The sequence below is a fragment of the Fukomys damarensis genome, unplaced genomic scaffold (genome assembly GCF_012274545.1).
Source record: "Fukomys damarensis isolate Sample0158 unplaced genomic scaffold, DMR_v1.0_HiC HiC_scaffold_13, whole genome shotgun sequence".
Classification (NCBI taxonomy): Eukaryota; Metazoa; Chordata; class Mammalia; order Rodentia; family Bathyergidae; genus Fukomys; species Fukomys damarensis.
Genome location: NW_022900925.1, coordinates 31,832,558 through 31,847,485, shown reverse-complemented (window position 1 = coordinate 31,847,485; position 14,928 = coordinate 31,832,558).

Sequence of the window (14,928 nt, the reverse complement as noted above, 5' to 3'; positions counted from 1 at the left end):
CTGGTAGAATAAAAGCACAATAATAAATGCATGTGAGGGAACCCTCACTAAACAGTGGCACAAACAGAAGCAATGACATGAAAGAGTGTCGTGGAAGCTTTGGGAAGAGAATTGGAGCAGAAATAGAGATCTCCCTAGGGAGGTGAAGGCTCGGGACAAATCATTTCTGAGAAGGGGACGGGAAGAGAGAGAATAAGGATGTTGCTTCTCGGTGCCATTTTTCCAGAATTTTCGAAGGCTTGCACCTCGAAGGCATCATGAACAGGGTGTTGAAAACAGCAAGAAGGGAGGAGGAAGCATTCACGTGTAAGTATTATGTTCTAGGCAGAATATGCAGAAAGCTTTGTATAGCTTTGAAGATGGTGCAGGAAAGGGTCGTGTTTCGGTCTGTTACTACTTTCTGGATTTGCTCTTTGTCCTCTGTTGATGCTCCCTCACCCAGAGCCATAGCTGTGCCTGATGAAGAGACGGCTATTGCTTTCAGAAGCATCCAGGAAGAGTGCCCAGAGCACGTGCTGGGCTTTTTTGCCATTTTATAAAGAATATGACCTTGTACAACAGGAGCAGGTGCCCCGTATCTCTACTTCTTCCCATTCAGATATAATTAGAAATGGAGGTGAGGATGGCTAACTCCAGTCTTTTGAGATATTGTTTCAATGTAAATGTATTGACTGATCCCATTATGACATATCCTACATGAACATGCAACATAGACTTATGCAAGAACCAAATAAATAAGACTAAATTTCACATACGGCATTTACTTACTGCTTCCCTTCTGTTTCTGCTGTGTAAAGCTGATCTTCCATTTGTAGGAACTATGCAAGTACAGTTGTATGTGTAAACATATTTAGGTAATGAATGATTATTTTAAAAAAATTTACCTACACAATATTAGGTTAGTCTGCTTACGAAGAAGATTTATGAAGGTGGTGCTCAAGTCACTGACATTGGGGGATCACTGAAATATAACAGGATAAGGCAGAAAGAAGACAGTACTGAAAATCAAGTTATAAATTCTCGACTTTGTTAACAATTGCCTATGCATTCAAACAGGTGATTTAATCATCTTCCTTTAAAAAATATGTCAAAGGCACCCGATATATGTAATTTGATGTATTTTCATGAGGATCATTGGTGTAGTTATTTTTTTTTTATTCTTGAAGTTAGCATCTAAAGGGTCATTGCAGTGGAGGGATATTGTGGATACATCCTGTGCAAGAGGCTATGGGCTCACTCTTTTAAGTAATCCCCCTCCCATGATGTTTGACTACAGGTTGTAGCTCGTTCCAAAACAATCAGATCTGACAAAATTGTGGGCTATCACTCCTAGTACTATGTGCAGTTATTTAAGCTTTAACCAACTGAGAGGGAGAGGAGAGAACATCTCACTTGGTTCTAGGAGCTAAAAGCCATGCTGCGAACTTCTTAGGGAGCAGAGCATGTAGTCACCTGAGAGGCGCTTTCGACCAGTGTGACCAGTAAGCCAGAGCTCTCGAGGATGTTTTGCAACTGGGAAGTAGATGGTGCCCAGGGGAGGGCCTAGAGGAAAACACACATTGGATGGCTATGATAGAAGCCTGTTGCGTCCTGGGCTGTGCAGCCAGCTAAGCCATACTTGGACTCCTACCCCGGGGAAGCTGTGAGATTATAAATGCACAAGAAATTTGCTGTAATCAATAATAAATAAATCTAAATCACTCCATATGTAGTCATCTATAAGGCAATAGCTGAAAACAAATATGGGTTGGGGAGGCTTCTTTTTCTGGGTATGTATATATTATTGTATTATCGAATCTCATACATTTAATACATTAATATTGCCTTTATTATAGGGAAGTTCTGGGAATCTAAGAGAGTTCTGACTATTTGAGACACGCTCCCCAAGTCTAGGATTTTTTTTTTTTACGTATGAAAAACTAGTAATTGTTGATTTTTATGTTCTAAGCAGAATACCAGGTTCTTATTCTCACAATAAATTCTCAAGAGACATGCATTTTTGTTCATTCGTCAGAGAAAGAAACAGGATTGATATCATAAACATTCTATAGTGTTTGCTATTTCTTATTTGCCTACATTTTTAGCTTTATTTCCTTTAGCAGTGGAGCCTATCATTAGAACACACTGGAGGACTGCATTCTGCTCAACAGAGTTGCTAGACTGGGACAGTCCCTGGGCTATGATTGGGCTTCTCAACCTGTATGGAAGCTAGTAGGATATAAATAGAAATTTGTCTTTTCTGTTAAACATGTACTTATGGAAAGTCTGACTGGATAGGCACTGTCAGGGTTTACTCAGAAATAAATTTCCAAACGATGAAAGATGGAGCCCAAGAGAAGCAAGATACCAGGTTTTGGTGAGAATGTTTGAGGATAAGTCCAGATAATTCCACAGATCTAGCTATGCCTGAAATAAGAACTCCACCGGGGTAATAATTATATAAACGGGTAAATACCATTTCTTGAATTTGTATTTTTGTATTAGAATAGCACAGAATAAATGTATATGTTTAGTATAAATAAAAACTGAGCTTGGAGACAAAAATACTTTTCTTCTCAGTTTTTTGTTTTAGTTTAGTTTTGTTTTGTTTTTTTGTTCTAGCTCTTTTTTTGTCATATGAACAGTGATGAGAACAATACATTGGGAGGTGAATTACCCAGTTCTTACTCAAAGGGTACACTTGGCATGAGGACTGTAAGAGACCCTCTCACATCTAGTGCAGTGTAATTTCTACTAAATTATAAATGAACATAAAAAAAGTTGTGAAAGGAAAAGATCACAATCCCTCCTTTTTTTTCCAGAGGGGGGAACTGAAAGATGGATAATTAAAGATCATTTATGAATTTTTGTTTGAGAGCTGGGTAAGGCTGTGGGAATGAGTACAACGTGAAGCTCTTTGAGAATTTGGAATTTTTTTCAACTTGGACATAGTTATTTTCTTCCATCATCTATTCTCTAATGCTATTATTTCAAATAGGATGTGGAGATTAGACAGGTACTTAGGATATAAGTACCTATGTATTTACCTGCTACTTGTAGGCCAATGGGAAGCATGTTTTTCTTTATGTATATATAAATAACTACTTTCACAACAAAATGATTATTATTTTCAAAAACCAATAGACTACAATTCCATTTTGCTCAATAGTTTTTGTTCTAAATATTTATCTTTTTAGAAACAACACAGTTTATGCTTTCATCAATCACAAATGATGTAGTTGTGATTTTTGCCTTGAAATTCCTTCTAGAAATACAAATATCCATTTTCTTCCTTTATAAATTTCTTGAAAAATATTTTTAATTGTCTTAGTCAAATATATGCTTTCAGTCTAATGGTTAGCAATATTGGCTCTGTTTTCAAGAAACCATATCCTGTATTTGGTTCCCTCATGAAGCTCCCAAGCAACACACCAGTCTCAAGCATGGCAGTTTAAATATTTGAACTGATATTTCTGTCCTAGATTTCTAGAATTAAAGTTTCTTGACCAGTATCACACAAGCACATACCTTCTCCAAATAAAACCTTCTTGAGATACTGGTCCATTTTCAAGGGGTGGACTGTAGGTTGTATCTGGGCAAAATATTTAATGTTTCCATGTGTACACCAATGGACTGAATTCCGGAGTGACCTGTTCAATGTTCTTCAGTGGAGAGAAAATGACGTGTGTGTGTGTGTGTGTGTGTGTGTGTGTGTGTGTGTTGAAAAGACTGATAAGTCAACTGAATACAAGTAACTAAACAGGTTTGCCCAAATATTGAAATCCTGTGAATAATTTAAAGGACTTCGTAATTTGGAACCAATCCTTGAGGCCTACTGCTCTTCTCTGCCTTAGTGAGAGCAGATTCAGGAAGTGTGAGAAGAACCAGGTCAGTGTTGGTAAAGCCAAGTAGCCTACCAATAAAACATTAAATCAAGGTTGTCATGTGGGAGAACTATAGCTTCAAGAATCAAATCTCTGTGGAATACTGACTGAAAGGATTTTAATGATCATCAGAAATGAGTGACTTTGCTGGTGCCCCACCCAGACCGCACTGAGTCTGTTTCCTCAATCTGGTGTACCCATCCTCCAGTTTCTTCATGTGTTCTGGCTGTTTCAACCTGAATATTTCCTTTGGACCTATAAACTACCTGCTGAAGGACAGCTAGAGGTGATCTGTTAATTAGCGAAATAGCCAATGACCAACTAGTGTGAGGACATCAGAACCTATTTCATTGCTTTAGGTGGAGTAACAAACTTTGAGATAGAATGTTTGTTCCAGAGCCAGTCTGCTCAGAACTTGTGGATATTCAAGTTTAAATAAAGTAACATTAAATAAAATGTAAAATTAACCTCTTCAGTTGTGATATCCATGTTTCAAGTGCTCCCCAGACATCTGTGGTGGCTGGGCAGCAAATTGAGCAGTACGGATATAGAGCACCTTCGCCATCATACACAGGCCTTTTCATACAGCTCCTGTGGAGCTCTCTGAAGGCAAGGACTGAGGCTGAGGCTCCCCCAACAGTTGAACCCTAGTCTGGTTTCTCCCCTGTGCCTACTCTCATATTGATTTCTTGTAGGTGTACTACTGGCTTTCTCATCTCATTTTCATGCCGTCATGGTGCCTCTCTTGATTTTATGTCAAATACAAAATTATTTTAAGCAAGGGGCAGAATTAGAATCCATGGCTGGCTCTTTGGCTGGACACTGTTACAATGCACAGACCTCAGAACTCTAAAGGATGTGTCACACCTAGAACCCAAAGCAGGCACATACAATAGATGTCAAAATGTGTTTTCTGAGTTGGGAAGTTGTTCACTGACTGCAGAATGCTTTTATAGGTCAAGCTGCAAGGTGGGCTTTCTTGTGCTTTTCTTCAAAGTATTTGTAATTGAATGTTTACTGTCTAATGTTCTATATCTGCTTCAATTATATAACAAGCCCTATCCATTTTTCTAACATTATTGCGTGAAGTGACCTAGCACATCAATGCACTCAGTTGTCAACATGGTCATTGTTTTTAAATCATACTCATCATCATCTTCATCATCCTTATGACTATCCATTTATTGAACCATGCAATATGCCAAGATTTCTACAAGCACATTTTACTCAATATTTGTCACAAGTTTAGGACTTGATGCCTTTACTGTAATTCTTATCTTATATATGACCAGAGGGAGGCAAGAAATGACTTGTGGTACTATTGTGTGTCCTTTCACAGTGGTGTTTTTGGTCTGGGAAATGGGTTGTTAGGGGGCCACATCGTGGTGTGAACACCATGGTGTGCTCCCACAAACACAGGTGGTTCAGATCAGACACTCATCGAGGCCTTTTTATGCAAAAGAGAAATATGCTACATTTATGATGATGAGGCTGCTGCCAGTGTAACATGGCATGCTAGGCTACAATAAACTATTTTTATAAGTGGGAGGAGTGTGCTCTAAAATCATGACTCAAAGACTAGTGTACAGCCAGGCATGGTGGCAAACAACTCTATTCCCAGCGACTCAGGAGGTGGAGGCAACAGAATTACAAATTAGAGTTCAGCCTGAGGAACTTAGTGAGACCTTACACCCAAAGAACTGAGGATGGAGCTCAGTGGTAAAGCAGTTACCTAGAATGCATGAGGCCCTTGATTGAACTTGAGCCCCAAATAAAGAGTATAGTATAATAAACACATGAACCAGTGACACTATGGTTTTATTATTATCTAGAATTACAAAGTGTACATAAGTGTACATGTCCACCTTCTGTAACTATCAACGCGCTAGTTTTTTTTTAATGCCAGCTTCACCAGCAAACATGTACGTGAAATGCTATAATGTCAAGACAGCTATGATGTCACATAGAAAAAAGGAGTTTTCCAAATGCAATACAGTTTTATGAGACCCCTGTTGTATATGCAGCCCACTGTTGCCACAACCTTGATAGAGTGACACATAGCTGCAGGTATATGGGACACAACTCATTTCCTCCTTACCATGATCCCAATCCAACATAGTTTGTAAAACTAATCAGGGTACACTGCTTCTGAACCAATACTACCTGGGCTTATATCATCCGGTGCCCTTTCTTATCTAGTATTTAGTCAGTAGGAGATACGCGCCTTCCAAATAATAAAGCCACTACCTTTTTTCTTTCATGTTTCCTCACTTTTACTCACCTGGGAAGTAAACATCAACAGATTTGGTTCCGCTACTCTAAGAACACCTATGGATCATTTCCTTGGCTTCACTTCTAGAGAGCTGGTATTATTGTTTTAAAGTAGAGCTAATTAATATAATATAACACTGCAGTTAGAACTCCTCTGCCCTAGATATTGGCCAGACACTGCAGGCTGACTCTAGAAAATGCTTTTCATATCATGGAGAAAATAATGTGTCTCATTCTCTCTTCTCCTGAGCCATATGTGAACTGGTGACCCAGAGGTGAATGGCTCTGATTCCCATTACCAGTCCCCAGAGCCATCTATTGTGACAAGAGTGACGATGGGGTTGTCTTAATGCCTCCCAGATATTATCTCTGAATCCCAAGCAAAAGGCAAACTGCAGTTGCAAGGCAGGCATAAAAGTCTCTTGCTGAGATTTGTAGAAAATGTTGTCATTTTAATTAACATTTCCAAACAATAATAATCATTATTTAAGGGCCGCAGAGCCAGCCATGCTCCAAATGCTAAATTTCTGACTGTTTTAAAGCATAAAAATGTTCTTCTGGGAAATGGAAAGGAAATTCAGTTTTCGGTGTCGGCACTGGGGATTTTAGATCAAAATCAGAATTTCTTCATAAAAAATTCTTTTAAATAAAAACTCCATGAGTTATTCTGAAATCATTTTTCCTTTGCTAGTTTGCCCCTGACATGCAATACCTTTGTGAAAATCCTTACGGATGGATTCAAATAGTATTTTTAGCAATAAGTTTGAGTTCTCCAGCTCTACGGTCTGCAAAACTACAAGGTAATTGAAGTGCTTTGGAATTTAGAAAATGAAATCAATTTTTACAAGATTTTTTTTTCATGCAAGAGAACGCAGAAAACTATTACACTGCTTCCTCTGGACAGTTTTGTCTCCGTTCCCATAGTCTCCAAACCACTAACTCACCTTCCAGATCCTTCCTGATACTCAGGTGTCCACCCCTTCCAATAAAGGACAATGTATGGACACAGAAAGCGAAGGTCTGACCCTTTCTTTGAGCTCTTCAGAGTTCGTCTCTCTAATGGACGCGGGTTCTTTATTCCTGGCCCTGCTTTTCATCTGTCTCGCTCAGTCCTCTCTACTCAGTTATGGGGCTTGGTAATGTTCATCTTCAGGCTCAGTTCTATGAGCTCATGAGCCCATTCTGATTTAGGCAGAAAACTTTCAGATCCATCAACTGCTGGCATCAAGGTATGATAAGAGCTCACAACTGCTATCTCTTTGGGCATGTGTGAGGAAATGCTTGACTCACTCACTCATTTGGTCCCTCGGCGGCTCTCTGAGGCACAAATTAGCATTCTAATTTTACCAAGAGAGAGCCAGAGACAAAGATAGGTTAAATAACTGACCCAGGTTATGTGACAGAGACAGGTATTGAACCCAGACACTGGCTGCACATTTGAGCCTCGTAGCCTCTACCTTCCTTCTACTCTCTATGTAATGCTAGACAGCTGTATCTGGACTTGCCTGGAATGTACTACGATCACCCTCCTTCCCAGCAGGTCTGTTTTCATGCAAAAGCCATGGATGGAGGCAACTTTTGTACTACTGTTTTCCTATGTTCGTTCTTTACAGGTACTAGGAGTCTTGCCCTTTGTCCTGAAATCCACCCACTTGATAATTCTTCAAAATCTCTCCCCATTTCTCCCACTCTCTTAGAAAATGAGATTCCAGACAATTCCAAGTGTCCCTCTGTGGCTGGCTTGGATCTTGTCCTGAGCAGGCGGATCATCTACTGCCATGCCCACGTGAGTTGAATGACGTTTAGGTCAAGGACATTCTACCACCTCTCTCAGGTCCATCTACTTTACTCCATGTCTACTACACTGGTCACTATCTCTTTCCAGGTCGACGGCATAAGGTTCACAATGGGTCTCACAGCTTGTTGGACTCTCTGATCCATTCTTCAGGGAAATCTCTTGAATATGAAAATCCGGTGATACTTGTGGTGAAGACCATTGTTGATACCCACAGCTCTTCAGATACAATGCCGATGGTCTGCCACTGCTAAGGTGTCCTCTCCTGACAGGACTTCAGCTGTTATTCACCGGCACACTCTGTCCATGTGACATGTTTCCACGCCCACAAATTCCCCTGCCCCGAGCATCTTTCCCTTCTCTCCATGTGAGCTACTGGCTTAGTCTTCAGGTCTTTGCTTAGAATTCATTTTCACAGAGACTTCTCCCACACTTATATATTAGAGTGAGCCCTTATTTTGTAAGCTCTCATATCACTTTTCTTTTGGATATTCTTGTATATCAAATACTTACAATGTTACAGACACTTACCAGCTATAATTTATTACTAAATTCTGGAACTCAAGAGCATATATCTTGTTCATAGTTACATTCCCAACTTATACACAGCACATTGTCTGGCCTACCAAAGGCGATGGATAACAAAGGAAAGGTAAATGCACTTCTAAGTAGAACCTCTCACTCTTAACAGATGAGAAGGTTCCATGAAGATAACATTTAGTAAACCCTTACACATAGCATTTTTATACAAGTGCATGGTTATCTTATTTGATATTCATAATAGTGTTATGTTAGGTTCTAAGATAACCTCATATTACAGATGAGTAAACTGAGACAAGAGCAAAGACATATTTAAATTCAGGTAATACACAGAGGCCCATGTTTTAGCTGATAAAATCTCTTTTTCTCTCCCCCTCTCCTACACATAAACACAAGTGCATGCAAATCTCTCGATATTAACTACATATATATAGTTTCTATGTGTATACACAATCTATGTATTTATAATCTATAATCCCTATTCATATAGTTTGCATACAAAATGTCTACATCTTTCTGTACATTCTATGCATGCATTCTTTGCATGCATACATGTATTTATGTAGGCACACACACACGCACACAATTCTTTAGCACTACCATAGAGAACTTTTTCATGTATTTCTTTCATCTCTCTCAGATCAGCCTGTTGCCAATCAATTCAAAGTTCTTTTGCTCGAGTCAGCAAAGTGTGGCTCTGCTAGTGGTCCTGTTATGCCACTGGTCAACACCAATTCATTGTGCATGCTGTGATGCCGTTGATCATCTATGCTGGTTGCTGGTCTCTGCTGCTGATCTTCACTGGCTGTTGGTCTCTCTCTGGAGCTCTTCAGGACAAAGAACCCCTAGAGTTATTAATGGTCTCTTTTAAAGTGACCAATCTTTCCCTAGTACTCAAAATAGGAACCCTGAGTAGATTTACAGGACCTTTAAGCCTACACAACCTGAGAAATAAACCTCAAGCAGATTTACGAGGACATTAGAGCAAGACTTTATTTGAGTAGAACTTATGCTACAAAGCAAGCTGGTATTAAACTAGAGGGAATATTCCTAGACTAACTTGAGGAGCACGAGGGAAGTGGTACTCATAAAGTAACAGCAAGCCTATGACTGGTACAAATTCAGGCCTGCTGATTGGCCCAAGTGTAGGCTTATGATTAGCTCAAATTCAAACCTAATGATGGGCCCACATGAAGGCTTGTGATTGGTCCAAGTGAGTGCAGAACATGTAGGACAGCAGTAGCTGTGATGACAGCCATTCAACAAAATGTTGACAGCTATTATACCTCTCATCTGCTTGACAGCTATTTCATCTCTAAGAGAAACTGTGGAGTTCAGATGGGGGAATCCACAAGAGGGCCAGCCGTGTTAGTCACAGTTTTTGGGGGGCAGGGAATGTTAATAAGGAGCCAAACCTCTTCCTTGGTCTCTGCCAGACTAGAAGCCGTTTCCTGTCCTCTCTCTCAGCCTCTAGAGAGCAAGATGTGAGGGGCCCCCACAGCTGACATCCCAGCTGTCCTACTGGTCAGAGAGGCCTGGAGAACAGCCACAGAGCAGCTTCAGATGCGGCCGGGGACCCTGAAACAAGAGGCGACCTGCTCTAGTCCATCCTCCGGGGTCCGAGCGGAAGTGAGGAGAAGTGAGGTGGATGACTGGGGGAACTGTGGTCCAAGTCGTACTCTTCTGCTGGCGCAGGAAAAAGGTAAGGGTCAGGTACTTCTCCTCTAGGTCATGGGTGGGGATTTTTTGGCAGGAAGAAGTGAAGGGAGGGAGCTAAAAGTTTTATCTGGAGGCTAAAATAACATTTATTTTTAAAAAACACACGCACACCAAAATCTCTCTTTTGACACTGGCTTTAGTGACATCTCACCTTTCCATGAGGTCTTTCAGTAAATGTTCTTTGGCTTGATAGACATTCTATGTGGCTTTTCTCATTAAATGAGCAAATCCCATGCAGCCTACTGTAACACGAGGGTTGGCGAGGCTGAAGTTGAGCGCATGCTGTGCCCAACCATTTCTCGATTGATGAAGAGGTCAAGATTTTTGATTGAAGATGAGAACATATAGTTCCTATATTTTTCAATAAAAATAGAAAAATGGTTAATTCCTCTCATAGGCAATAACTCTCAGCATTCATCTGATATGCAAGGTGCCCTAACAAAAAGCTTTTATTTTCTGTGAACATTTATTGGCTTATTTTGGGAATCACCAAACTCTGAAGTTAGAGAGCTTATTTTTGTTGCACTGTTTTGTTTTGTGTTGTTCCCGGGGTTAATTGAGTCGTATAATCCATAATTTTGAAATTATCAAGCCATGGCATGGATGCTGGAACCCCCCAACACATTTTAACAACACACATTTATTTAATATGGGAATGTTAAGCTCAGGCCAGCATATTTTATTATGGATTCAAGCTTCCAGCTTTGTATTTTTTAAATTGTTGGGTTTTTATTCTTCCTCACTGGAAGCCATATTTTTATTTTTATGACACCAAGTAGTTCAGCCACCAGATTATGCCTTAAAGCCAGGCATGGTGGTGCATGCCTGTAATCCCAGCACTCAGGAGGCTGAGGCAGGAGGATCGCTGTGATTTTGAGACCAGCCTGGGCTACCTAGTGAGTTCCATCCAGGGCAGTCTGAGATACATAGTGAGTCCCTGTGTCAAAACAAAACAAACAAACAAAGAAATGAAAACAGATAATCCCTTAAAGTGTAAGCTGACAAGACACACTGAAGATAAGATCACAGCTCGGTGGATGTGTTGTGCAATTAAACTGTATCTAACAAAGGGCCATTGGCTTCTCTGCATCCGGGAATGATCGGATAACCATGTCCATATTTGCTTCAAAGCAGAGGTGACATACTCAGCTTGATCAATGTATTACTCTGCAACTTTTACTCTACCTGGAACTACGTATATTGTAAATAGCATTGTTAGGTTCTCGCCAGCTTATATATTCAGCAAATTACAGAATTCTGTTCATTAAAGATATTGGAAGGAATTTTCTCCTTTGTGGGTGAAATAAGATACATGCCTTCAAGTGCCAGATCTTCACAAAACACATTAACTTGAGTAATATTAAGCCCTCCCTGAGTGATTTGAATATATAATTTTTTATTTTACCTCTATATGTCATTAAGTTGATGTAAGGAGGAAAGAAGACACTTGTGTTAATACAATCCATTGAAAGATGTATAAAAAGGGAGGGATAAAATCAGTTTATACTAATTATGGCTTCTTCTTAATAGATTTGACTCCACCTAGAGATGCTTTTCCAAAGCCAGCTCTTTTAATATAATGAAAACATCATTTTAAAATCGTATAGAAGAGACCTTGCAAGAAGGTAAAAGAATGAATTATTAAAGGTACTGCAGCTTCTTGATAAAAATTTTATGATAACTGCACAGTGTTCATCCAACCTTGCCTTTTAGCGGTATGGAAACACGAGCTCTGCTTATTTCAAGCTGTAAATTGGTTTCCTCTTATTGTTTCATTTAAACAATCTTATCCAAAATAGACCCAGAGGTGCCAAATGACTCCAAATTGTAAGCTACAAGTTTTCTCTCCCTGCTAAAATTATTGGACCCATGATATTAACACCTTCCAATTTGTAGTAAAGCAACTTGCATTCATAGAGGATTTTAGGTTTCTCCAAAACAACATGCCAATTGATTGCAACTATTCATGGAGAGGAGAGGCTGAGCACTGAGTACAATCTTAACTAGGAAACCTACCAGGGCAGTATTTATAATGTACGAGACAGCTAAAGGACAAATTACTCTTAGCACCTGCACCCATACAGGACTAAAAGGAGCAACTGGTGAGGATGAAAAATACGAAATCTGCTCTTCTGTCTCAGTTCTGTTCTTGCTCGCTTCCTCTCCCCATCAGACACAGGCAGAAGGAGTGGGGCAGAGAGGAACATATGTCCCCTGGGCATTCTCATATGCGGACAACCCAGAGCAACGATTTTGGTTTCAATTTTGCACTGAGTTGCTATCTTTAGGACTGCTGACAGCGGATGGTAAGAATCTCTCCTACAGATTTATTCCCAAGGAATTGCAGCCTGGCATCGGAGGGTAGAGGCTGTCTGCAACCCTTATACTACTTGCTACTCGGTGACGTATGTCCTCACCCTTGGCAGCTGCAGTGTAAGCACTAGGGAACTGAGGCCGTTAAACTCAGACACGATCAGAGATGCCCTGTAGCTCACAAACTGGGTTTTTATGTACTTCAGTGAACTAGCAAGAACAATTATCAGGTGACGAGGGTTTCATCACACTATTATCCCTTACTATAGAAGTTAAGTGAATTATTTTACCTCTAAACCCCATCGTTGCTCTACACGGACTGCAATTTAACTTGTTAGTGCTAAAAATACAGGATTTACAATATGTGAGTAACCCAATATTGTGCCCATCACAAAGACAGTTCTTCTAAAGTAATATTTTGTATTCATTTTTGCATCTATCTGCTTCTTTGAAGTTGTTTTCCTATTGTTTATGAGTAAAGACATACTAATTTTATTGCTGTAATTAGGGAGAAAAGCCAAATAGGCCAGTGACTCTTCATTTAGATCTGCAACCATTTACAGAACTGAATGAGCTGAGATTGCTCGCCATGTAGAAAGCACATAGAATAAAGATGCTAAAGTGAACTAGGTTTGCATGCTCTCCAGTAGAATGACCAAGTAAGTAACTCTCAGTCTAGCATTTAGGCCCATTCTTCACTGTGGTCACGAGTCGCTGACAGAATAGCACAGAGCTGTGTGTTTTATGTTCATTGTTTGAGTCCACCGGGCTGGAGCAGAAGTCTCCATTCCATGGTTTCAAGGTCTGTGAAACACCAAAAATGCTTTCTCTAATTTTCCTCTAAGTCTCATCTTAAAAGGTAGAAAGATTGCTGAACAAGGGTACCCGGGGTACCAAAATTAATTGATTCAAGATGACGAATCAGCTGGTAACCTGCCTTGCCTCAGAGGTGTAATTTTTGGTACTGAGTCTGTCAGTATCTCTCACTTCACCTTTATTTCTGTCTCTCTGTCTCCAGGTTATATCTGACTTCCTTTCTGTGGCTTGTCTAATGGCACATCCTTAAACAGCATCAGGGTTCTCTCGTAGGTGTGCATCAGAGTCTGAAGCTACCTTGAGAGCCAGCAGGCAGTGGAACAACAGAAAATAAAGAGTTCTTACATAAGCATGCCGTGTTTGCTGTTCCCCACAGCTCTGTTCCCTGCTAAGACAGTGTGGGGAGCCATTACCACCCCCACAGAAAGTCTGAGTGCCTTAATCATTTCTGGAAAAACAATTTCAGTGCACTTATTATTGCCAAAAGAGTTCCCATTCTCTAAAGGGATTTCTGAAATGAGAAGACTAAAGTACAATCTGACACAGGCAAAAAGGCCAGAGCCATTCAAAGGGAGGAGGACACACATTAAAGAGGTGTTAAAGTTTGTTACTGGTATAAAGAAGCCACATTCTGATTGAGTTTTTTTTTTTATGGCTACTATGAGAAAGACAGAGAGAGAGAGAGAGAGAGAGAGAGCATTTCTTTATATTAAGATTTGCTTCCATGTCTATGACAAAATGATAAAATTAAGAGCCCATCTCTGAAAAAACAGAAAAGGCAGATAATACCTCTTTGGTATCATCTTTGGGGATTTTCTTTATAGAAGCCATGGAGGTTAAGATCAGAAGATTACCTCCAGCAGACTGCATTAAGGTAGAACATGGTTAGACCTGGGAAGGTCTGCCATCAGGAGTTAGGTGATTGGGAGAACTTCTGGTGGCTTAGAGATTTGCAGAAGAGCAATAATGATTCTAAACCTATTTCTCATCCTTGCCTTTCCTATGACTGCTTAGCAGTAGTGGGTGTGGCCTCCAACCTCAGGGATATGCCCTTTAGAATCAGATCCATTGAGAAAAATAATGAGAAAAATCCAAAACAGAGTGACCCTTTGTCCCAAAAGAAGGCACATAAGAACCTAATGAGATAATTGACAATGTGAAATAGGAAGAAAAGGGCTGGCTAAAGGTGTAGGGAAAGTGGGAAGGGTAGGGGAAAGGGACTAAGGGAAAAGAAAAAAAAAATATGAGAAAGTGAACAAAGGGAAATAAAGTGTTTGTAAATGGGGAGGGGAAGAGGGGTGAAGAGAGGGCAGGGACAAGGGGAAAAAATGAGAACCAAGACCTGTCATGTAAAGGTACAAGATCCCAATGATGAATGTAACTGTACTTTATACCTAAAATGTACCAATAAACTCAATGAGAAAAAAAAAGAAGGCAAGTTTCAGGCATAGTGTGTTGATATTGCTAGAATTCTTTTCCACTTAGCTACTCTGAAATCCTTTGTCATATTTTAGAAAAATGGTTGTAAGTATAGGAATGCACACTTAAAAATGGACATACTCTATTGTTTGCTTTAAATGTACCAATACACTTAACAGGGAAAAAAAAAAA